A 24890-nucleotide genomic window follows, 5' to 3' on the forward strand; every position below is an offset into this window, starting at 1 on the left:
CAAGACAGGAATAAAGACACAGACCTACTAGAGAATGGACTTGAGGATATGGGGAGGGGGAAGGGTACGCTGTTACAAAGCAAGAGAGAGGCATGGACATATATACACTACCAAACATAAGGTAGATAGCTAGTGGGAAGCAGCTGCATAGCACAGGGAGATCAGCTCGTTGCTTTGTGACTGCCTAGAGGGGTGGGATGGGGAGCGTGGGAGGGAGGGAGACACAAGAGGGAAGACATATGGGAACATATGTATATGTATAACTGATTCACTTTGTTATAAAGCAGAAACTAACATACCATTGTAAAGCAATTATACTCCAATAAAGATGTAAAAAAGAATGTAAAAAAAAATTCTCTAGAAGGAATCAATAGCAGAATAACTGAGGCAGAAGAACTGATAAGTGACTGGGAAACTAAAATAGTAGAAATAACTATCGCAGAGCACATTAAAGGGAAAAGAATGAAAAGAATTGAGGACAGTCTCAGAGACCTCTGGTACATTAAACACACCAACATTCAAATTATACGGATTCCAGAAGAAGGAGAGAAAAAGAATGGGACTGAGAAAATATTTGAAGAGATTACATTTGAAAACTTCCCTAATATGGGAAAGGAAATTGTCAACCAAGTCCAGAAAGCCCAGAGAGTCCCATACAAGATTAATCCAAGGGGAAATATGCCAAGACACATATTAGTCAAACTATCAAAAATTAAATACAAAGAAAAAATATTAAAAGCAACAAGGGAAAAGCAACAAATAACATAATAGGGAATCCCCTTAAGGTTAACAGCTGATCTTTCAGCAGAAGCTCTGCAAGCTAGAAGGGACTGGCAGGACATATTTAAAGTGATGAAAGGGAAAAACCTATAACAAAGATTACTCTACCCAGCAAGGATCTCATTCAGATTTCACAGAGAATCAAAAGCTTTGCAGACAAGCAAAAGTTAAGAGAATTCAGCACCACCAAACCAGCTTTACAACAAATGCTAAAGGAAAGTCTCTAGGCAAGACACAAGCGAAGGAAAAGACCTACAATAACAAACCCAAAACAATTAGGAAAATGGTAATAGGAAAATACATATCGATAATTACCTTAAATGTAAATGGGTTAAATGCTCCAACCAAAAGAGCTAGACTGGCTGAATGGATACAAAACAAGACCCATATATATGCTGTCTACAAGAGATCCACTTCAGACCTAGAGACACATACAGACTGAAAGTGTGGGGATGGAAAAAGATATTCCATGCAAATGGAAATCAAAAGAAAGCTGGAGTATCAATCCTTATACCAGACAAAATAGACTTTAAAGACTATTACAAGAGACAAAGAAGGACACTACATAATGACCAAGGGATCAATCTAAGAAGATATAACAATTGTAAATATTCATGCACCCAACATAGGAGCACCTCAATACGTAAGGCAAATGCTAACAACCATAAAAGGTGAAATCAACAGTAACAAAATAATAGTAGGGGACTTTAACATACCACTCTCACCAATGGACAGATCATCCAAAAGGAAATAAATAAGGAAACACAAGCTTTAAAGTATACATTAAACAAGATGGACTTAATTGATATTTATAGGACGTTCCATCCAAAAACAACAGAATACACTTTCTTCTCAAGTGCTTATGGAAAATTCTCCACGATAGATCATATCTTGGGTCACAAAGCTCGGTAAATTTAAGAATATTGAAATCATTTCAAGTATCTTTTCCAACCACAATGCTATGAGACTGGATATAAATTACAGAAAAAAAAACTGTAAAAAATACAAACACATGGAGGTTAAACAATATACTACTAAATTACCAAGAGATCACTGAAGAAATCAAAGAGGAAATCAAAAAGTACCTAGAAAAAAAATGATAATGAAAACACAACAGCCAAAAACTTATGGGATGCAGCAAAAGCAGTTCTAAGAGGGAAGTTTATAGCAATAAAATCCTAACTCAAGAAACAAGAAACATCTCATAAAAACAACCTAACCTTACACCTAAAGCAATTAGAGAGAGAAGAACAAAAAAAACCCCAAAATTAGCAGGAATGAAATCATAAAGATCAGATCAGAAATAAAGAAAATGAAGGCAATGATAGCAAAAATCAGTAAAACTAAAAGCTGGTTCTTTGAGAAGACAAACAAAATTGATGAACCATTAGCCAGACTCATCAAGAAAAAAAGGGAGAAAACTCAAATCAATAGAGTTAGAAATGAAAAAGGAGAAGCAACAAGTGACACTGCAGAAATACAAAGGATCATGAGACATTACTACAAGCAACTCTATGCCAACAAAATGGGCAACCTAGAAGAAATGTACAAATTCTTAGAAAAGCACAACCCTCCGAGGCTGAACCAGGAAGATATAGAAAATATAAACAGACCAATCACAAGCACAGAAATTGAAACTGTGATTAAAAATCTTCCAACAGGGCTTCCCTGGTGGTGCAGTGGTTGAGAGTCCGCCTGCCGATGCAGGGGACACGGGTTTGTGCCCCGGTCCGGGAGGATCCCACATGCCACGGAGCGGCTGGGCCCGTGAGCCATGGCCGCTGCGCCTGCGCATCCGGAGCCTGTGCTCCGCAACGGGAGAGGCCACAGCAGTGAGAGGCCCGCGTACCGTAAATTAAAAAAAAAAAATCTTCCAACAAACACAAGCTGAGGACCAGATGGCTTCACAGGCGAATTCTATCAAACATTTAGAGAAGACCGAATACCCATCTTTCTCAAACTCTTCCAAAATACAGCAGAGGAAGGAACACTCCCAAATTCATTCTACAAGGCCACCATCACCCTGATACAAAAACCAGACAAAGAGGTCACAGAGTAAAAAAACTATAGGCCAATATCACTGATGAATATAGATGCAAAAAATCTCAACAAAATAGTAGCAAACAGAATCCAATAGCACATTAAAAGGATCATACACCATATTCAAGTAGGGTTTATCCCAGGAATGCAAGGATTCTTCAATATATGCAAATTAATCAATGTGATACACCATATTAACAAACTGAAGGAGAAAAACCACATGATCATCTCAATAGATGCAGAAAAAGCTTTTGAAAAAATTCAACACCCACTTATGATAAAAACCATCCAGAAAGCAGGCATAGAGGGAATTTACCTCAACATAATAAAGGCCATATATGACAAACCCACAGCCAACATCATTCTCAATGGTGAAAAACTGAAACCATCTCCTCTAAGATCAGGAACAAGACAAGGTTGCCCACTCTCACCACTATTATTCAACATAGTTTTGGAAGTTTTAACCACGGCAATCAGAGAAGAAAAAGAAATAAAAGGAATCCAAATCAGGGTTTCCCTGGTGGCGCAGTGGTTGAGAGTCCGCCTGCTGATGCAGGGGATACGGATTCGTGCCCTGGTCTGGGAGGATCCCACATGCCGCGGAGCGGCTGGGCCCGTGAGCCATGGCCACCGGGCCTGCGTGTCCGGAGCAACGGGAGAGGCCGCAACAGTGAGCGGCCCACGTACCACAAAAAAAAAAAAAAAAAAAAAAGGAATCCAAATCAGAAAAGAAGAAATAAAACACTCCCTGTTTGCAGATGACATGATACTATACATACAGAATCCTAAAGACTCTACCAGAAAACTACTAGAACTAATTAATGAATTTGTTAGAGTAGCAGGATACAAAATTAATGCACAGAAATCTCTTGCTTTATATACACTGATGAAATATCTGAAAGAGAAATTAAGGAAACACTCCCATTTACCATTACAACAAAAAGAATAAAATACCTAGGAACAAACCTACCTAAGGAGACAAAAGACCTGTATACAGAAAACTATAAGACATTGATGAAAGAAATTAAAGATGATACAAACAGATGGAGAGATTACCATGTTCTTGGATTGGAAGAATCAACATTGTGAAAATGACTATACTACCCAAAGCAATCTACAAATTCAATGCAATCCCTATCAAACTGCCAATGGCATTTTTCACAGAACTAGAACAAAAAATTTCACAATTTGTATGGAAACACCTTGTCTTTGATAAAGGAGGCAAGAATATACAATGGAGAAAAGACAGCCTCTTCAATAAGTGTTGCTGGGAAAACTAGACAGCAAAATGCAAAAGCATGAAATTGGAACACTCCCTAACACCATACACAAAAATAACTCCAAATGCATTAAAGACCTAAATATAAGGCCAGATACTATAAAACTCTTAGAGGAAAACATAGGCAGAACACTCTATGACGTAAATCACAGCAAGATCCTTTTTGACCCACCTCCTAGAGAAATGGAAATAAAAACAAAAATAAACAAATGGGACCTAATGAAACTTAAAAGCTTTTTCACAACACAGGAAACCATAAACAAGATAAAGAGACAACCTTCAGATTGGGAGAAAATATTTGCAAATGAAGCAACTGACAAAGGATTAATCTCCAAAATATACAAGCAGCACATGCAGCTCAGTATCAAAAAAACAAACAACCCAATCCAAAACTGGGCAGATGATCTAAGTAGATATTTCTCCAAAAAAGATACACAGGTTACCAACAAACACATTAAAGGGTGCTCAACATCATTAATCATTAGAGAAATGCAAATCAAAACTGTAATGAGTTATCACCTCACACCAGTCAGAATGGCCATCATCAAAAAATCTACGAACAATAAATTCTGGAAAAGGTGTGGAGAAAACGGAACCCTCTTGCACTGTTAGTGAGAATGTAAATTGATACAGCCACTATGGAGAACAGTATGGAGGTTCCTTAAAAAACTACAAATAGAATTACCATACGACTCAGCAATCCCACTCCTGGGCATGGAAGCGACCTAAGTATCTATCAATAGATGAATGGATAAAGAAGATGTGGCACATATATACAATGGAATATTACTCAACCATGAAAAGAAACGAAATTGAGTTATTTGTAGTAAGGTGGATGGACATAGAGACTGTCATACAGAGTGAAGTAAGTGAGAAGGAGAAAAACAAATACCATATGGTAACACATATATATACAGTCTATTTTTAAAAAGTGCTTCTGAACAACTTAGGGGCAGGACAGGAATAAAGACGCAGACATAAAGAATGGACCTGAGGACACGGGAATGGGGAAGGGTAAGCTGGGACAAAGTGAGAGAGTAACATTGACATATATACACTACCAAACATAAAATAGATAGCTAGTGGGAAGTGGCCGCATAGCACAAGAAGATCAGCTCGGTGCTTTGTGACCACCCAGAGGGGTGGGGTAGGGAGGGCTGGAGGGAGACACAAGAGGGAGGGAATATGGGGATATATGTATATGTATAGCTGATTCACTTTGTTATATAGCAGAAACTAACACAACATTGTAAAGCAATTATACTCCAATAAAGATGTTAAAAAAAAGATATAATTTGTAAAACCTTATATTATCTACACAATTGTCCATTTTCAGCATCTAAACTCTAACTGATACATATAAAAAATGAAAATGGAAATCAGCCCAATTGTCTACCCTGCTTTGAGAACAAAAATGAAGTACTGATATAACATGGATGTTGAACATGGAGTGTATGATATAAGATCGATGAACCTCAAAAACATTGTTCTAAGGAAAGAAGCCAGACTCAAAAGATTATATTTTATATGGCTTAATTTAAACCTAATGTCCTAATAACCTAAGGATAAGCAAATCTATAGTGACAGGAAGTAGATTCATGGTTGCCTTGGGCCGGGGGTGGAAATAGAGGGTCACTGAAAATGGACAGAAGGTTTCTTCTGGCGATGATGGAAATGTTCTAAAATTAGATTGTGATGATGGTTTCACAACTGTAAATTTACTAAATTTCATTGAATTGTACACTTAAAAGAAGGGATTTTTGTGGTAGGTAAATTATACCTCAATAAAGCTATTACCAAAATTGTTTTTAACTATTGTCCTACCAAATATCAATTTAAGTTCTGAAAGAGTCCCTTTACCCTTTGCTAACGTAAAATAAAAATAGTTCTCCAACAAGAAGAATTCTCTCCTATCATTTCTCATGAGTATGGAGGGTCCAATAGAGCAGTATTTTTCTCATTTTCCTTGAAATTTTCCCTATTCAAATGAAGACAAAAATCTCAGCCGAAACCATGAGACTCTGAAACCATCAGCTCTTAGTCTCTTCTATACTACTCATAAAAGCTTACAAAAGGGCTACATTTAGGGATGTGTCAGATTCTGGACTATAGCTTAGTACTATACATGTCTGAGCACACCCATAATAAATTTATTTAAACATAACTTAATTGTTCTCTCTTAAAGTACATTATATTTTGGAATATAGATACTCTAGAAAATAAGCTTTTTGAGGCTGTGACTCATAAACTTAACTTCCTTAGGTTTTCAAAATTAGTGCTAATGCTTTCTTGAACCTGAAAAGGGCTTTTTTTGTCTCACTTTTATATTATGGGCCACATCAGGTTGAGTTAGTCATGCTCGTTAATGAGAGATCTCCTGATTTAATGGAGCAGTCACAAAACCAATCTGAGCAGAAATAAGTATGATAGCAAGAGAAATGACTTTTCTTACCTCTATTGTTTTAAAGGAGATGTAAAGACATGACTCCTAACAGCCAAACTAGTTAGGTTACATTTTACTTTTTACAACAAACAATCCCCAAAAGAAGTAAATATCTTCATGTCTTAAGGGAAGAATAAATTTCTTTGAATTAATACAATTGCTCTGTAACTATAAGCACACACTACTAAATAATAGATGTAACAGTGGTGGTTAAACTCACCATTTAGTTCACAGGCAGAAGCAAAGCAGGAAATGACACAAAAATAGGAGTAAGTCAGAACTAGAGGTGAGGTAGACAACCAAGAGATAATGACCTCTGGGCCGGAGAAGAGGTTTTGAATATCACCAGGAACTTGCTTCAGGTGAAGCAGCTGAATACTACTCAGGTTTTACCATCATACTCTTTATTTTAAAATATTTACCTATTTTTTAAATACAAACAGCTTCCTAACCTCCAGCTCCAATTGGAGCAATTGCTTTCCAAGCCTACCAGACAACTGACTCCCTAAGATTTCTTTCCATTGACCTCCTGGAATAGGTACAGTGTTTCTTAGACATCATAATGTTCTCTTCCTTGTACTCTTGTTTTTCTTTAGATAAAACTCATTCTCACATAATTTTTTGAATAACAAGTACATAAAAGTTAAACTTTCTAAGCCCATCTTTTCCTAGAAATATCTCTAGAATGCCTCATACTTGATAATTTGGCATTAAAGCTTCCAATCATTTCCTCTCAGAACCATATATGACTGCTTTGTTGTCATCCATTATCCAGAAGCTGGAGGAGCAGTCTGATTGCCATTCCTTTGTAAGTAACTTGTTCTCTCTTAGAGCCTTCTTATTTTCTTTGATGTCTTACAATTTTACCAAGATACAGCTCATCAGATCTCAGTGAACCCTACTTCTTCAATCTGAAAGTTTGTGTCGTCTTTCAGAAGCCCCAAGACCTTTAATTTTCACTTAATTTCTCCTGTTCTCTTTCTCTGAAAATCCTATTAGATGGATATAATGGACCATTCATGTGATCCTCCATGTCTTATAATTTTTTTGGTCTCCTATTTTACTTCTGTTTGGCTTTTAGCTCATATTTTAGAATGCTCATTAGATTCTTTTCCTCCAGCCTTTCTGTTGAACAATTGTTTTTACTTCAACAATCATGTTTTTAAATTTTTATTTCCTCTTTGTTTTCTAATTACTCCTTTTTCATAGCAACATCCTCAGTATTTAGAATGTCATATCAATTCAGATCCCTCTGAAAAGTGAATTACAACTTTTTAAATTATCCTGTTTCCTGAATTATTATCCTGTTAGTTACATTTTTTGATCCCTCTTCATTGTGTCATTGGCTTGCTGAACATGTTGGAAAGATTCTTGATCACATATTAATATTTATGAATGATGACTAGATTAATTACTACCAGTTACTGAAAGGAAATTCCTCTGCCATTATATAGGTCAATTTCCTGCCACAAGTCTTTCCCTGCATGGAAGAGCTGACTGCAAGTTCTATAATTGTAGTCAGGGTTATATCCACCGGTGAGCTCACTATAGAATGAATAAATGGGAATCCAGCACACTAACTGGATACACTCTATAAGGAGAACTCTATCCTGCAGCACAAATACTCAAAGTAGGAAATGTAGGCCTCCCTGGACAGATAGTTTAATTGTTGTAGTAGAAAGCAGACCCATGCTATGGTTGTCAGTTTGGGTGGGGCAAGGGGGATTATATGCTCCAGCAGGAAGTACTCTGTGGGAGAAAGAGGGAGCAGGGTGGTAAAAAAGGGATCTGGGCCACCTTTCCGCATATAGCCCTTTTAATTAACTGCCTTGCCAAGTGCCCCACAGCAGTCTTTCTCTTGTATTTACTGACTTGAAGCCCATCCAGGACTCCTGAGAAGAAAAATCTACCATCTTAGCTTTAGCTTTTTCCTGGGCATGGAAAGGTAGTTCTGGACAGCTCCTTTCCCCTTTGTGTTTTATCCATCCCTTCTAGTTCCAATCCACCAGAAATTCAAGTCTGTAGTCCACTGGTCCCAGCCCCACTCCATTCTCATACTACACATCATTCTCTGCATTTATTTTTCAAGTTATCCCTTTTCTTTCTTTGTTTTCCTTCCTTCCTTCCTTCTTCCTTTCTTTTTTTTGAGGAAGTATATCATACCTCAGAAAAGATTTTCAAGAGGGAATAAATTTAAGAAGTGCTTACATCAGGAACTTAATCATTTATACTTTTGTTATTTGCTATGTTCCAAAGATGTTTGTTATTCACTACAAGATAAAATAAAATTTTAAAGAGAAGAAAGTAAGAAAATTGGTATAGGGTGGGGACCACTGATAAGCAGATAGAAGAAAAACAGGAAAGTCAAAATGAAGTCAGAAATCTATTTATAACACAAAATGCACTCCATAAGGTAGAAACTAAATTTAACAAAAAAATTTCTGGTAACCAACACAAAGAAAACAAAAACTATTACATATATCACTATTTTCACAAGATAACAATAGACCAGCTAAGAAAAGAAATATATATAATAAATTTTTATTATAAGCAATATAGTGAATACCTTCAACAATAAATATAACAATTTGCATAGAGAAAAGACTCAGAGGGTTAGAATAACCATGAAAAGAAGCAGTTAACCATGTGCTTGGGAGAGTAATAAAGGTTGCCTTATTGGAAGTGAAATGGTAGTTCTAAAGAAACTCTAATACTGTCTTCTACTTATCACCATCCTGTGTTTTCACTATAAAGAATTATATAATACTGGAATCTGTGTATTTTAGAGGTCCTCTAATCCTATTCTCTATTTGTTGCATATTTGAACAAGTGATTAATCAGCTTTTAATCAACCCTTCTAGTATTGAGAAATGTATTATTTTCCAAGGCAATTTGTTCTACTTTTTGACAATTCTATTTATTAAACACTTATCCCTAATATTGAATCAATATATGCTCCTACCCACTGGTCCTATACCTGGTTTCTGGAGTTGCATAAGTAAGCCTCACTGCTTTCCATGTGATAGATAGCGTGCTGAATGTTTGTAGACAGCTAGCATGGTACCCTGCCTCTCTGAGCTATATAGTCTCAGATCTCCTGTTTATAAAGAAACTAAGAAAATTTATTATGTGCAGATGCTCATCTTCTCTAAGTCGGCTAATACAATGAAAGAAAATTGTTTTCGAAAGAAGAAAAGATGATATTGGCAAATAAGAGAGAGAGAGCCAACGCACATTTTATAAAATAGTTTTTAAATATCAGATTCCTGAAAAATTAAATTCTTGGGTCTTCATTTATAAGAGGATATTTTTAGTAAATAAAACATAAAATGCCCAAATATCCTTATTTATATAAGCAAGAGTCAATTTGAATTATTTTTAAAGTGAATTATTAAAAGATCTATTTTTTTCTATATTTTCTGAAAAGGTTAGTAGGAGTAATTTAGTACTAAATGTTTTTAAAAGAAAAGAGCAAAGCATTTATTTAAAGGCTTTTCTAAATTAGGATCAACTTTTGATTGGATAAGGAATAACTAAACTAGTGTTGAACTCTATTTTTTAAGATGTGTCTGTTCCTATATAGGAAGAGTATTCTTTAAATCCAAAATGAGTTTTTCTCATTTGAAGAGGAAAAACATTAATTCAACCACTCTTACATTTTACTTACCAAAAAACATGATTTTTAGCTATACATACCACCACCATAACAAATCCAAGCAATTAAATTTACTTCTATTTTTGCAATCATATTTCCTAATAACATATTGTGTACAAGAAAAAATAAAGAGAATGGACCATCAAAATATTTCAAAATGTACATGGGGAGCCTCATTCACCCTCCAGCCTCTGGCTTTTGTGCTGCGCAAAGCAGGACAGTGGGACTCTCAAATAGCTCTGGGTATCCTCCCTTCAGGCTTTGAGCACATAACCTAGGGATCACAGGATAAAAGGGCATCCTTTGGTGCTCACACTCTCCCTCCATTTACCTTGTCTCTTGGTGAGTCAGTGAGGTGTATATCCTTATTTAGTTCACTCTGGAATATGAAATAAGAGTATTATAAGAGAATCCAAAAGAGAAATTAATTTGAATGCTACCATGGAGAAAATTGGAAACTATTTAAAGTGTCAAGGTGCAGAGCCAAATCTAAGTGTCTATGATCCTTGACATTTAGAAAAGCAATCAGAGATCCATGTCTCTCTTTTCAAATATAAAACTCTTTTCCTTAATAGTAATACTCAACTAGACACTGATAAACAGAAGCACTTAGGGAAAATAAATTAAATTATCCCTTTCTTTAATAGTGAATAGATAATAGTGTCTGTCCAATTTGGAGTCACCCAGTTTCACAATTCCTTAAGACTAAAGGTACTTTATTCTTGTACTTTCCACAAAAAGCATGCCTTGTTATTTCTAATGAAGAGATGTGAAGAGACTAAACCAGCCAAGAGTATTTATTCTAAAATGAAACTTAGTGTGTCACTAACACATTTTGAAAAAAAGAAAAATAGTGAGTTTTTCTTCTTACCCATTTTATTTAAGTAGTAACTTTCCTTTTGACAATTCCCTATAATATTTATCCTATTGAAATCTAACTTGTCCCCTCACTAATGACTTAGAAGATACAAAAAATACTTAAATTGGTCATATAATGCTTTAAAAGGCAAAAATGTTGAAGTCAGGAAAGAAGAAAGATTTCAACATACTACTCTTAAGTGTACTGTCAATTTTTATTCTCCATTTCTCATCTCCTGCTCTAGCTGTTCACTTACAGTTCCCAAATCAATGAAATTATAATGAAATTGATTTCCATTTGCAATTCTGTGGTTGGTCTGTAAAAAAATCCTCCTATTTTTTAAAAAAATTAAGTATTCTTAAGGGTATAACTAAAGAAAACAGACTATTTCACAAACAGTATTTATATATAAAATACTCAATAGCTCATAAAGCCTGGGGAAAGAATAATTTTTAATCTCATAGCATTAAACTTTTCAGGGGGACCCCATTCATCTTCCTGCTTTCTTCCTTGTTTTTGTTATCATGTACCATCTAATTATTTAAATACTCTTTTTCTCCACAAGCCCTGAAGGCATTGGTTGTCACCCTGACCTATTTACTGTGCCTACTGAACATTGTAGAGAAAAGGTACAGGAAAAGAGAAAATAAATTTACACCATCTCTTTGGATCACAACAAAAGAACTCTGAAGAAGGGAAGGAGAGAGAGGCAGCATTATGATCATGCCCATTTCACATGGAGAAGAAAATCCAGAGATCAAGAGACTAGCCCAGAGCTAGAAAGTTGCAGTCAGAGCCGGGGCTAGAGTCCCTATGCTCTGAGTTCTAGTTAGCAGTCTTCCCACTTCACCATGAGTCTTCTCTATACATTTCCAAGATGGCTAATACCCATTACTAAGTTTCACATCCTTCTCATCACAAAGGAAAGGGAAAATCTGATTTGAATCAAAGTATGCATAATCTGAAATATTTCACATAATTTGAGGGCACACTCTTTCCTTAAATTTCAAAACTCAGCTATGTTAGGATGCAAGAGAAATAAATCTACTTTCATTGTTTTTACTTAAATTTTTGCCAAATCCTTTTTTCTTCTGTTCAGATATTATTTAAAATACTGGAGTCCATGATATTTTAGCAGTTATGTTTCTGTTCTTCACCCAAAACTGGTCGTTTCTAACACAACACCACTGAAGTATTGTTTATCTTATGATTTATCTCATGATTGTGAATGTGAACCATGAACTAAACCTGGATATAAAGTTGTCTTCCATGTTCCTCCTAAAGCAACAGCCATATTTGTAAAGCATGCTTCACCTAAGCCACGTCATTCAACAATACCAAAGAGAAACATGGTTTATGTGTACATACATACGTATCTTAATTTTGGTGTATATCAAGTGTTTGAGGTACACTTGACATTCCCTGTGTTTAAAAAAAACAAAACAAAACACCATTGATCAACATGAATGACCTTAAACTATGAAATACTTGAAAATGCTAATCTGCAGCATCCACGTGCTGCCAGAGCTGGCACTACCAACAAGCAGAGTCTCAAACCCACGACATCAAATCTTTCTCCTTTTTATTGTAATTCACAGCTTGATCAACCAGAGAAATGTCGCTTGCGCATTATTATTCAGCACAATCCCATCAACTTTATCCTTTAGCAATGACCTTACACTAAGAAATTAAGCCCTTTGAAATAGCATTTGTAATTAATCCATTTCCATAAGATTAACATGTTGACTATCACAAGAATACATGTAACAGCCCTCTGAAGCCTCAAACCCCCTGGTCATATTTCACTTAAAACCATACTAAGTATTATCACAGTGTAATCAGCAGAATACAAATTGCTAGGTAACCCCTGTGTTTTATGTTCATTCATTTATTCATTCATTCAACAAATATTTATTAATATGTCAACGTTCTAAGCATCACACTGCTGGAGCCTAGAGAAAGAGAGAAATAAGGCTAAGCCCTGATTCTGAAAACATTCACAATTTAGAGAGTAATACAGGCTTGTTTAAAAAAAAATGTTACTCCAATGAGCTATAAGAGATATGAATAGAGTCAGAGGTCTTGGAAGCATAGAGTCAGGAATATCTCTACACACATAACAGGAAATACTCCAAGTAGAAGAAACAAAGTGCTACACACAGAGGAATGAAAATTATGGTATATTCTGAGAATAGCAAGCAATTCAGGTGAAACATATGACACACTATCCAAAACTTTATCCCTCTTTCTTCTAAAGTAATGGCAAAGGTAAGACTGTACAAGAGAGTGGCAGAAAACAAAGTTAGAAATATAGATCTGACACAGATTTTGTATGGCCTTGTACACTCTGCTAAGAAGTTTGGAGAGGATTTAGGCTTTATCCGGGTGATGGAAAGCCACTTGAAGTTTCTAGCAGAGAAGCCACATGATAAGAGACATGCTTTAGAAAAATATGTAGTGTTACTGATGTACAGAATAGATTGTATGAGAAGAAAACGGAGATAGAGAGACTGATTAGAAGACCACTGAATTAACCCCAGCAAAGACTTGAATAAAAATAGCAGCTGTTGCTAAGGCAGAGAGAAGGAGAGGTAGGGACAAATTCAAAATATTCCAATTAAAAATAATTAAGTAACAGTGAGTTAGTGAGTAACTGGGATAGATGGTGAAGGGGAGAATGATAACAAGTTTTCTGATTTAATTTTTTTTTTTTTTGCAGGCTGAAAGCTTTATTTATTTATTTAATTTTTAAGCCTATTTATTTATTTTAACATCTTTATTGGAGTATAATTGCTTTACAATGGTGTGTTAGTTTCTGCTTTATAACAAAGTGAATCAGTTACACATATACATATGTCCCCATATCTCTTCCCTCTTGCATCTCCCTCCCTCCCACCCTCCCTATCCCACCCCTCTAGGTGGTCACAAAGCACTGAGCTGATCTCCCTGTGCTATGCAGCTGCTTCCTACTACCTAGCTATTTTATGTTTGGTAGTGTATATATGTCCATGCCACTCTCTCACTTTGTCACAGCTTACCCTTCCCCCTCCCCGTATCCTCCAGTCCATTCTCTAGTAGGTCTGTGTCTTTATTCCCATCTTGCCCCTGATTTAAGAAGCTAAGTGAATTAATTACCTCTGAGGTAAGGATGCCATAACCAAGATTGGAAAAGAAGTACATTTTGAGCGAAGAAGGAATGTAGTGGCATTAGTTGAGGAAATGTCAGGGTATTCGTGAGGGAATAGGCTCAGGAGAAAGAAGTGGATGGCTGGTATAGGTTAGGAATGAAAATTGTAGAGCCCTTGGAAAATAGGTGGCACTTAAAATCATGTTGCTAAATCAAATTGCCTAGCAAGAGCATGTAATGTATAAATAAAATATTAAAGTCTTCTTTAGCTCCTCTTAAACTAAAATCTCTGCAATACGAAAGGTTCAAACAGGAAAATGTTTAATATTTAACGTCCTCACCCTTCTAAAGCAATAGCAAAATTACATAGAAATATATACAATGCTGCCAGCACCAACCACTTTACTATTTAATTCATTTGTTGCTTCAACAGGGAGTGGGGAATAGGTGATCAAAAAAAGAAGAATATAGGACTTCCCTGGTGGCGCAGTGGTTGAGAGTCTGCCTGCCAATGCAGGGGACGCGGGTTCGTGCCCCGGTCCAGGAAGATCCCACATGCCGCGGAGCGGCTGGACCAGTGAGCCATGGCTGCTGAGCCTGCGTGTCTGGAGCCTGTGCTCCGCAACGGGAGAGGCCACAACAGTGAGAGGCCCGCATACCGCAAAAAAAAAAAAAAAGAAGAAGAAGAAGAATATTAATAATGATCTAGATAAGTAACCAGAAGTCCCCAGGATAGGGGTAAAAAAATGATAATCAAGGAAAATACAGAAAGATATATTCTTAATAATATCCTGATTGTTTTAAGGAGTTATATTGTTATATAATAATGATCATAATGGCTTACATTTGTCTAATGTTGCTAGAGTAACATTAAGCATTTTGCTAAACTCTTCATATGCATAGTTTACTTAACCCTCATAACAAAAATATGAGTTAGATATTATTATAATTCCCATATTATAATATGACAACTGAAGTTTATAGAGATTAAGTATCTTACACAAAGTCACAAAGAATATAAGTGAAAGAATTGAGATTTGAATACAGGACTCTAACTCCAAGGTACTTTCTCTTAACCACTGCCCTATGCTTCCCGGTGCTGTCCATATTAAATACTTCCAGATTGTTAGGTTCAGTTTTCCTCACTGAGCAAAAGAAGCTAAGTCTACTATCACTACTTCTATTCAACATCATACTGGAACTTCAAGTCAGAGCAATTAGGTAAGTAAAAGAAACAAAAGGCATCTATTTTGGAAAGAAAGACTTAAAACTCTCTTCATTCAAAGACAACATGATCTTGCATAGAGAAAATCCTAATAAATCCACTAAAAATATACTATTAGAACTAATAAATGAGTTCAGCAAGGTCACAGGATACAAGAGAAACATACAAAAATCAATTGTATGTATTTCTATGCATTGTCAATGAATAATCTGAAAATGAAATTAAGAGAACAAGTCTATTCTAAATAGCATCAGAAAGAACAAAATGCTTAATAGTAAATGTAACCAAAGAAGTACAAGACTTGTACACTGAAAACCATAAAATATCATTGAAATAAATAAAAGAAAGTCTAGACAAATTGAAAGACAGCCCATGTCCAGGGCTCAAGAGAAGCATATTTTTAAAATTGCAATACTCCGCAAATTGATCTACAGATTCAATACAATCCCTATCGAAACCCACGCAGGCTTATATGCACAAATTGACAAGCTGATCCAAAAATTTATGTGGAAATACAAAGGACCCAATGTAAACAATCTTGAAAAAGAAGAACAAAGTTTGAGCACTCACGCTTTCTGATTTCAAAAGTTACTACAAAGCTAGAGTAGCCAAGAAAGTATGGTACTGGCATAAGGACAGACATATAGGTCAATGAAGTAGAATTGAGAGTTCAGAAATAAACCCATACTTTTATGGTCAATTGATTCTTAACAAAAGTGCCAAGAAAATTCCATGGGAAAAGGATGGTCTTTACAATACATTTTGTTGGAACAATCAGATGAATGCACATGCGAATGAATGAATAAATAAATAAACAAAAAAAAAAACCCTAACTCAAAATGGATTAAAGACCTAAATGTCAGAAATAAAACTATAAAACTGTTAGAAGAAAACATTGGAACAGAACTTTGTGACCTTGGTTTTCTTAAATATGACAAGTGACAAAAGAAAAATAGACAAATTGAACTTCATCAAATTAAAAACTTTTTTACATCAAAAGATACCATCTAAAAAGTGAAAAGACAACCCACAGAATGGGATAAAATATTTGCAAGTCGCATATCAATAAAAGTCTTATTGCAGCTATATGAAGAACCCTTACCACTCAGTAAGAAAAAGACAAATAATCCTAAAATGGGCAAAGGATTTGAATAATATTTCTCCAAAAAAGGATACACAAGTGGTCAATAAGCACATGAAAGTTATACAATGTCATTAGTTATTGGTGAAATGCAAATCAAACCCACAGTGAGTTACCATTTCACACACACTAGGATGGCCATAATGGAAATGACAGGCTACAACAAGTGTCAGTGAGGGTGTGGAGAAACTGAAACACTCATATACTGCTGGTGGGAATGTTAAATGGTGCAGCCACTTTGGAAAACAGTTTGATGATTCCTTGAAATGTTAAATATAGAATTACCATATGACCCAACAATTCAATTCCTTGGTGTTAACCCGGAAGAGATGAAAACACATGTCCACACAAAGACTTGTACACAGATATTCGCAGCAGTATTATTCACAATAACAAAAAAGTGGAAACAACCCAAATATCCAGCAACTATGGATAAACAAAATATAGTATATTCATATACTAGAATATCATTCGGTCATAAAAAATGAAAGACTGACGGGAGTTCCCTGGTGGTCTAGTGGTTAGGATTCGGCACTGTCACTGCTGTGGCCCAGGTTCAATCCCTGGTCGGGGAACTCCTACAAGCTGCGTGGCATGGCTAAAAAAAAAAGTACAATTCAGGAAAAATGAAAGACTGATTCACATGACAACATGAATATTAAAAGCTAATTCTCAGTGAAAGAAGCAAAACACAAAAGACCACATATTGTATGATTCCGTTTACATTAAATGTCCTGAACAGGCAAACCTATAGAGACAGAAGGTAGATTAGTGGCTGCCAGGGCCTGGAAGAAAGAAGAGTAGAGAGTGACAGTTAATGGGTACAGACAGAATTTCTTTCTTTTCTTTAATTGTGGTAAAATACACATTAAAAATGTATCACCTTCAGAACTTCCCTAGTGGTGCAGTGGGTTAACACTCTGTGCTCCCAACGCAAGCGGCCCAAGTTCGATCCCTAACTGGGCAACTAGATCCCACACTCATGCCACAACTAAGAGTTCTCATGCCGCAACTAAAAGATCCTGCATGCCGCGATGAAGCTCCTGCATGCTGCAACTAAGACCAGGCTCAACCATAATTAATTAATTAATTAATTTTAAAAAAAATTTTTAATGTATCCCCGTCACCATTTTTAAATGTACAGTTCAATGGCATTAAATGCATTCATACTGTTGTGCAACCATCACCACCAACGATCTCCAGAGCTCTTTTCATCTTGCAAAACTGAAACTCTGCACCCATTAAACACTAACTCAACTTTCCCCCTCCCCTCAGCCCCTGGCAACCACCCTTCTACTTTTCGTCTTTATGAATTTAACTATTCCAGGTACCTCATATAAATGGAATCTGTATTTGTCTTTTTGTGAGTAACATTTCATTTAGCATAACATCCTCAAGGTTCATCCATGTTGCAGCATGTGTCAGAATTTCTTTCGCTTTTAAAGCTGAATACTATTTCATAGTATGTATGTACCACATTTTGTTTATCCATTCATCCACTGATGGACACTCAGCTTGCTTCCACCGTTTGACAGTTGTGAATAATGCTGTTATGAACATGAATGCACAAATATCTCTTCAAGACTCAGATTTCAATTCTTTTGTGTTTGCATCCATAAGTGAAATTGTTGGATCATATTAGGTGGGGTTTTTTAACGGTGATGAAAATGTTCTTGAATTATAGTGGTAATGGCTACACAACTCGTTGAATATATAAAAACCACTGAACTGTACACTCTTTTGAAAAGGGAGATTATATTTGTCTTTTGAAAGAAAGAAATACAGATGCTCATGCATTTGCTGTTTAATTATAATTCAATGAGGCAGTTTATCCACTAAATTCAACAAACAAAAAATGCTTTAGTCTTACAAATAGTAGACTAAAGAGGGAAGGGGGGAAATGGAGAAGGAAGAACAGAGAGAGAAAGAACATGAAAAAATTTTCAATAAAAGAAAGAAAAATAAAAATGGATATAAGCCCACACATAAATTTGGGTTAAAGTGTAGGCATCCAAAATCCTCTCAAACCTGCCTGATTCTTATTTCCCCACTACACCACCCTGCCATAACTCCCTCAGCCCTCTTTCTCATCTCAGATTTCCCTCTCACATAAGCATATGAATCTGAAGTACAGTGCTCATGTTATGATCTCCAACTCACTTAACTTGTGGGGATCAAAGTAAATTACCATCTATTAAGCAAACTACTTAGCTGGAAAGAAACTTGACTTAGGAGTCAGAAAACTTGTGTTCAATTCAATTCATCTATTTTCCAATCTCGTATGCTGTCAAGTTGAAGTACTGAGAACAGTGCCTGTGGGTGAAAACACTGAATTTCTCATTACATTAGTAGTAATTGATTTAAAGATCTAATAAAAGGCATTGAGAATTCAAAATAACACCTATGGTTCATGTCAAGATGTGCCAACTACAAAATGCTATGAAATCAATACAACCTTGGAAGGGAAACTGCAGTTGGCTAAGAAAACTTTAAGAGGTTTTCATGACAGGTGTGCATAGGTGACAAAAATGAAAGAGGTCACAAATTTAGTGACCTGTTGCAAACAAAATAAAAGATATAAACCACTTCTTAATACCCAGTGACTTTTAGCTCATTTCCTGTGAAATATAATCGACACTACATCTGTGCTATTTTTACTAAACTAACTTTACCAGTTTCATTGTTTACATTATAAGCATAATCTTAAAGACTGGAAGGTAATGTGAAGGATGTGTCAACTAAAAAAATATTTTTTAACATTTCACTAAATATTCTAATAATGAAGATCTTAATGCCATTGTTATTGATTCTACAGAATCTATGTTGTTCTTCATACATACCAAAAAATGGGGAGTGGGGGAGTCAAAAAATAGAAGATGAAAATAAATAACTGGCCGGAGACTCCAGCTCTTACTTTCTCTCATAAATTTTCATTCTTATTATCCTTATCACTCACTACTCATGTTCCCAGAGCACCAGTTCTACAAGAGTCTGGCTGGGCTTTAGGATTCAAACAAAAGAATTAGACCCTCTGACAACATTGGGTTCCCATTCCAGCATGGCAAGAACTGGCTGGAGATGGGCCGCAGACACCCTCTAAATGGATCATGAGCTCTCTAGCGTGATACATTTCCACCTGACCCATTTCCTTCATTTATGTTCCCTGCTTGATCACTGTAGTACTTCTCTACAGGACTGAGCCTTAAGAAACCCCCAACAGGTAAGGGGCTGAAAGAAAAAGACAAATCTGCCAAGGAAGTTGAGAAGAAGGAGTCACAGAGATAGGAAGACAACTTGGAAGTGATGTGAAGAGAGTGTTTTCAGAAGAGGAGAGTGACCAACTGTTTCAAATGTGGCCAAGAGAGCACATGAGACAAGAACTGAGATAAACCCATTGGATTTAGGGCTTAGAAGTTGGCAATTTTACCTTTTTTGTGGGTTTTTTTTGTTTTGTTTTTGGTGGGGTTTTTTTTGGTTTTCTTTTTTGTTGTTGTTGTTTTGGGGTGTTTTGTTGTTGTTGTTCTTATTTGTTTGTTTGTTTTAGTTAGACCCTGAAGCTATATAGAAGTGGGTTTAGGAGTTTCAGAAATTACTGAATTGATAACACTCCCTAACCCCCACACCCCAATTCATGTCCACCTGGAACATGTGAATGTGAGCTTGTTTGGAAGTCAAACATTTGCAGATGCAATCGAGTTAAGATGAGGTCATACAAGATTAGGTAAACCCTAATCCAATGACTTTTGTCCTTACAGAAGAAAATTCGGCCACAAAGAGACATCAGAGAGGAGAACACCATGTGAACACACAGACAGAAATTGCATCTACAAGCCAAGAAATGCCAAGGATTGCTGGCAACACCAAGGGCTAAGTAGAGACAAGGCAGGATTCTTCCTTACAGCTTTCAGAAGGAGCACAGCTATGCTGACATCTTGATTTTGGACACCTAACCTCCAGAACTGTGAGAGAATAATGTCTTGTTTTAAACTACCAAGATTACGGTGTTTTGTTACAACAGTGCTAGGAAGCTAATATAGGGAGTGAGGAAATTGAAACCATGAGTATAAAATTATTAAAAGAAGTTTGGCTACATGTGGAAGAAAAAGATAGGGTGCTACCAAGAAAGAATCAAAAATTGATCATAGTGGTTGGGAGTCCGCCTGCTGATGCAGGGGATGCGTGTTCCTGTCCCGGTCCGGGAGGATCCCGCGTGCCGTGGAGCGGCTGGGCCCGTGGGCCGTGGCCGCTGGGCCTGCGCGTCCGGAGCCTATGCTCCGCGGCAGGAGAGGCCACAGCAGTGAGAGGCCCGTGTACGGAAAAAAAAAAAAATGATCATAGTATTTGGACATTGTGTGATTTTTTCCAGAACTTCTTGGCTGCTGCAGTGCAGGTATAGAGAAATGAATACTAGGGTCCACTTAAGACTGGAATTTCATCAAATGGTTATGATGGAAAGACAAAGGGATAAAGGAATTTATAGATTCATAGCAGTGTTACTGAAATGAAGAACATTGGACTCCAAACTGGCTGAGAAGGGAAATAAAGAAAAAATGTAACTGATGGACTGGGAGAAAGTAAAGGGGTCAAAGAACCAGAAATTCCCATTAAGGCCATGTTATGGACTGAATTCTATCCTCCTAAAATTCATATGTTGGGGCCCTAACCCCCAATGTGTCTGTATTTGGAAACAGGGCTTTTAAGGGATACTTAAGATTAAATGAGCTCATAAGGGTGGGGACCTAATCCAATAGGACTGGTGTCCTTGTAAGAAGTAGAATAGACACCAGAATTCCTAATCCTACTCTTATCTAGCTGCTGTGAAATATTGTGATTTTTACTTGTTTGCTCAATTTTTATTTTTAATGCCACGTTAAACTGACAAACTACGTGGTTCAGTTTTGGCCTATGGACTATCATCTACAGTGTCTGCCCCAGATTCTCTCCACATCCACAATTTCAGTTGCTAACTCAATACAAATGTTTGACAAATTTTCTTCTCCTCTAACTCATATAGCCAATACCGCAATCAATATTTCTATTTGGAGACCTCAGTATACCTCAAACTCAACATATCCTATAGTTTTCATCATTTCACTCTTTAGACCTACTCCTTCCTCTTCCAGTGTTCCTAACCTCAGCGAGTAGCACCCTCGTTCATTTGCTTGTGAAACCCGGAAATCTAGAAGTCTCTCTCAACAACTGCCTGTCCCTCAACCTTCATATCCAAACCCCATGATCTTATCTCTTACGCCTCTTGGTCTTACCTTATTGGTCTTATCTCCTAAGCACCTCGCAAATCTGCCCTCTCCCAGCTACTATTTTATTCCCAGAAACCATCATCTCTTCACCATCACAATGGAATACCTTATTAGTTGATCTTTCAAATTCACTCAGTTTGAATTCAATTCAATCATTTCTCAACTGCATACAGTGTGATCTTTCCAAAACACAAAACTGATCATGCGCCCACGCTTCCCTTCTCCCTCCAGCCATCTCAATAGCTTTCCACATTCCCAAAATCCATAACATATCCTATAAGTCCCCATGCGTTCGAGTCCCTACACATCTCTCTACCCACACCTCTTCACAGTCCCCACCTCTCTCTATATATATATTCCAGTCACATTCAACACTGACCTTCTTTCAGCTTTTTGAATGTACCATATTAGCTTCTGTTGTGGGATCTTTGCACATGCTGAAAATGTCTTCCTTTCATCCACAAGCCACTCTCCCTACCCTTTTCCCTAATAAACTCTACCCATTTTTGGATCTTATCTCAAGCACCACTTACTCAGTAAGCCTTTAAGACCCAGTGTAAGCCTTTGCTGTTCCCCTCATAAAAATGTGTGTCTTCGCTTAAGAGCCTTATCTCAGTTTGTAATTAAATATTCTTCAGGGTGATTATGTGATTAATGCCTGTCTCCCTTACTAAGTGAAAGTTCCATGTATTCATCACTATTAATAACTAGGCATATTTTTTTATCATCCTTGATTTCTATTGCCTAGCATAGTACATGGCACATTATAGGCAGTTAATAAATGTTTGTTGAATTACTGAAAGGCTACATTCTTTCTAAATAAAACTGCCTTGCCCATAGCCACTGAGAAAGAGGCAAGCAGTCACGTTTTTTGCCATAATGCCAGTACACTACTTACCATGGGTGGTTAGACCAAAAGGAGTACAGTCCTCCCTCAGTGTCCACGGGGGATTGGTTCCAGGACCCCATCAGATGCCAAAATCCAAGTTGCTCAAGTCCCTTATATAAAATGGCATAATATTTGCATATAACCTATGTACGTCCTCCCATATACTTTAAATCATCTCTAGATTACGTATAGCACCTAATACAATGTAAATTCTATGTAAATAGCTGTAACTACAATGTAAATGTTATATAAATGGTGCCCACAAATGGCAAATTCAAGTTTTGCTTTTTGAAACTTTCTGGAATTTTTTCCCCAAAATATTTTCTATCCATGGTTGGTTGAATCCATAGATGTGGAACCAGCAGATATGGAGAAGGAACTGTACCTCTTTATTCGTTACTTTTTGCTGCATAGCAAACTATGCTAAAACTTAGTAGCTTAAAACAACAGCCATTTATTTAGCTCACGATTAAATAGGGCAGCAATTTGTGCTGGAATAGATTGGTCGATCTGGCTGATCTCGGCCAGGCTTGGTTAGGCTCACTCATGAATTTGCAGTAAGCTACCAAGTGGCTGGAGGCAGGGTAGTCTAAGATGGCTTATCTCTGTTCACTTGGTCTCTCAACTTCCATAAGCCTAGCCAAGGCATATGGCAGAGTTCCAAGGGAAATAGAGGAAGGGCTTAAAGCTTCCAAAGGACCAAGTGTACAACCTCACTTCTGTTTCCTCCTACTAGCTAAGGCAGGTCACAAAGCCAGCCCAGATTCAAGGATAGACTCCATCTCTTGAAAGAAGCTACAGAATCACATTGCAAGTATGTGGTTACAGGGAACTGTGGCTCTTTTTGCAAGCCACCATACCATCTACTGGCTAGCCAATGACTTATGTGATATGGAAGATGAGCTAGGAAAATAAGAGCCTGACTCTCAGGAATCAGAAACACAAGACTGAGCAATGTGGAGCAAAAGCTGAAGCTGAAAGGAGTTTTTCAGCTGGAGATGATAGAGCGACTACAACAGGCCTCATACCAGCCAAAATTATAAAGGAACTAAAGCAGAGGAAGTTGGTAGAGAAAGAATGGCTCAGACACCAGAGTGATACAGTGATGCCATGGAATGGACCTTGAAAAAGATCGAGAAAGAAGCTGGAAACTGGAGCTGTTTTAGTTCCACTAAAACACTAACACTGTTTTAGTTCCAGCCTTTCACTCTCAGTTCTAATTCATACATAGACCTACAATAAGCCCCAGTTTTATTCAGGCTGAGTTCTTTGCAACCAAAAGTCTAACCAGATCAGTTTATGAAAAACGTATGTGTAATCCTTTTTCTTTTTCTGTCTTTCTAAATAGAATCAGGCCACCGACTCACCTACCCTTTTAAAAAAGAAAAAAAAATGCTCCTTTGGACGCATGAATAAATTTTGTGATTGGGAGAAGCAAGAATTTGATAACACAAGCTTTGAAACAGTACAGTACACCAAAGAGATGCAAGTGAAAAAAAACAGTTAATTTTCATGAATGAAAATTCCATGAATTTTCTTTTATTCATATTCAACTTTCACTCTGTAAAGGGTCAATGTTCATACAGAGGTGTGCAGGAGACACCCGTTTTAGGTCCATGTTGCTATTCTCCAGTGTTTTCCATATAAGAACCACTGATACAAAGAAACATAGGCTTCATTACAAGATGTAAACATTGCAATCTGCATGAAGGAAATCATATTATGAGCTAAATATTACCCATTTGGATTTGTAGTCAAGTTACAGCCCACTAAATCCTAAGCACTTTTTTTTTTTCGGCCAAAGCTATATTGCATTTCAACTCTCTTGTTAGAAACTGATGCTAGGAATTGACAAGATAATAGGATGGAGAAAGTTTTCAGATCTCATTTACAGCAGATGGGAGAAGGGTCAGTTTCCTGAGTAACGAAGCATTGTCTGGTTTCCCCTAAATCACTCCAAACTCTACCTGGTCCCCAGAGGCTTAGAAAACATCTGCTTTATCACTATCCTTCAGAAAATTATTCTAACACCTCGAAAATGAAAAGTTGTAATAAATGATCTGAGAATTAGGAGACACAAATGACAAACTTCAAATTTTGGTTTAAAAAAATAATCTGTGATTCTCCTTTTAGGAGCGAGAGACTTGCAATGCACAGAAACAGCTTTTAATTTATATCTAACACTAGATCTTTT

General features: G+C 36.7%; 1 non-coding gene across 1 annotated transcript; it reads left to right on the plus strand.

Moving 5' to 3' along the window:
* The first annotated feature begins 17052 nt into the window (after positions 1 to 17052).
* On the plus strand, positions 17053 to 17124 carry TRNAD-GUC (transfer RNA aspartic acid (anticodon GUC)). The gene has a single exon. It is a non-coding gene; the product is annotated as a tRNA-Asp (tRNA).
* The last annotated feature ends 7766 nt before the right edge of the window (positions 17125 to 24890 follow it).

This window comes from Aethalodelphis obliquidens, unplaced genomic scaffold, assembly GCF_003676395.1.
Source record: "Aethalodelphis obliquidens isolate GAN/ISIS:26980383/991018 unplaced genomic scaffold, ASM367639v1 scaffold10, whole genome shotgun sequence".
NCBI classification, from domain to species: Eukaryota; Metazoa; Chordata; class Mammalia; order Artiodactyla; family Delphinidae; genus Aethalodelphis; species Aethalodelphis obliquidens.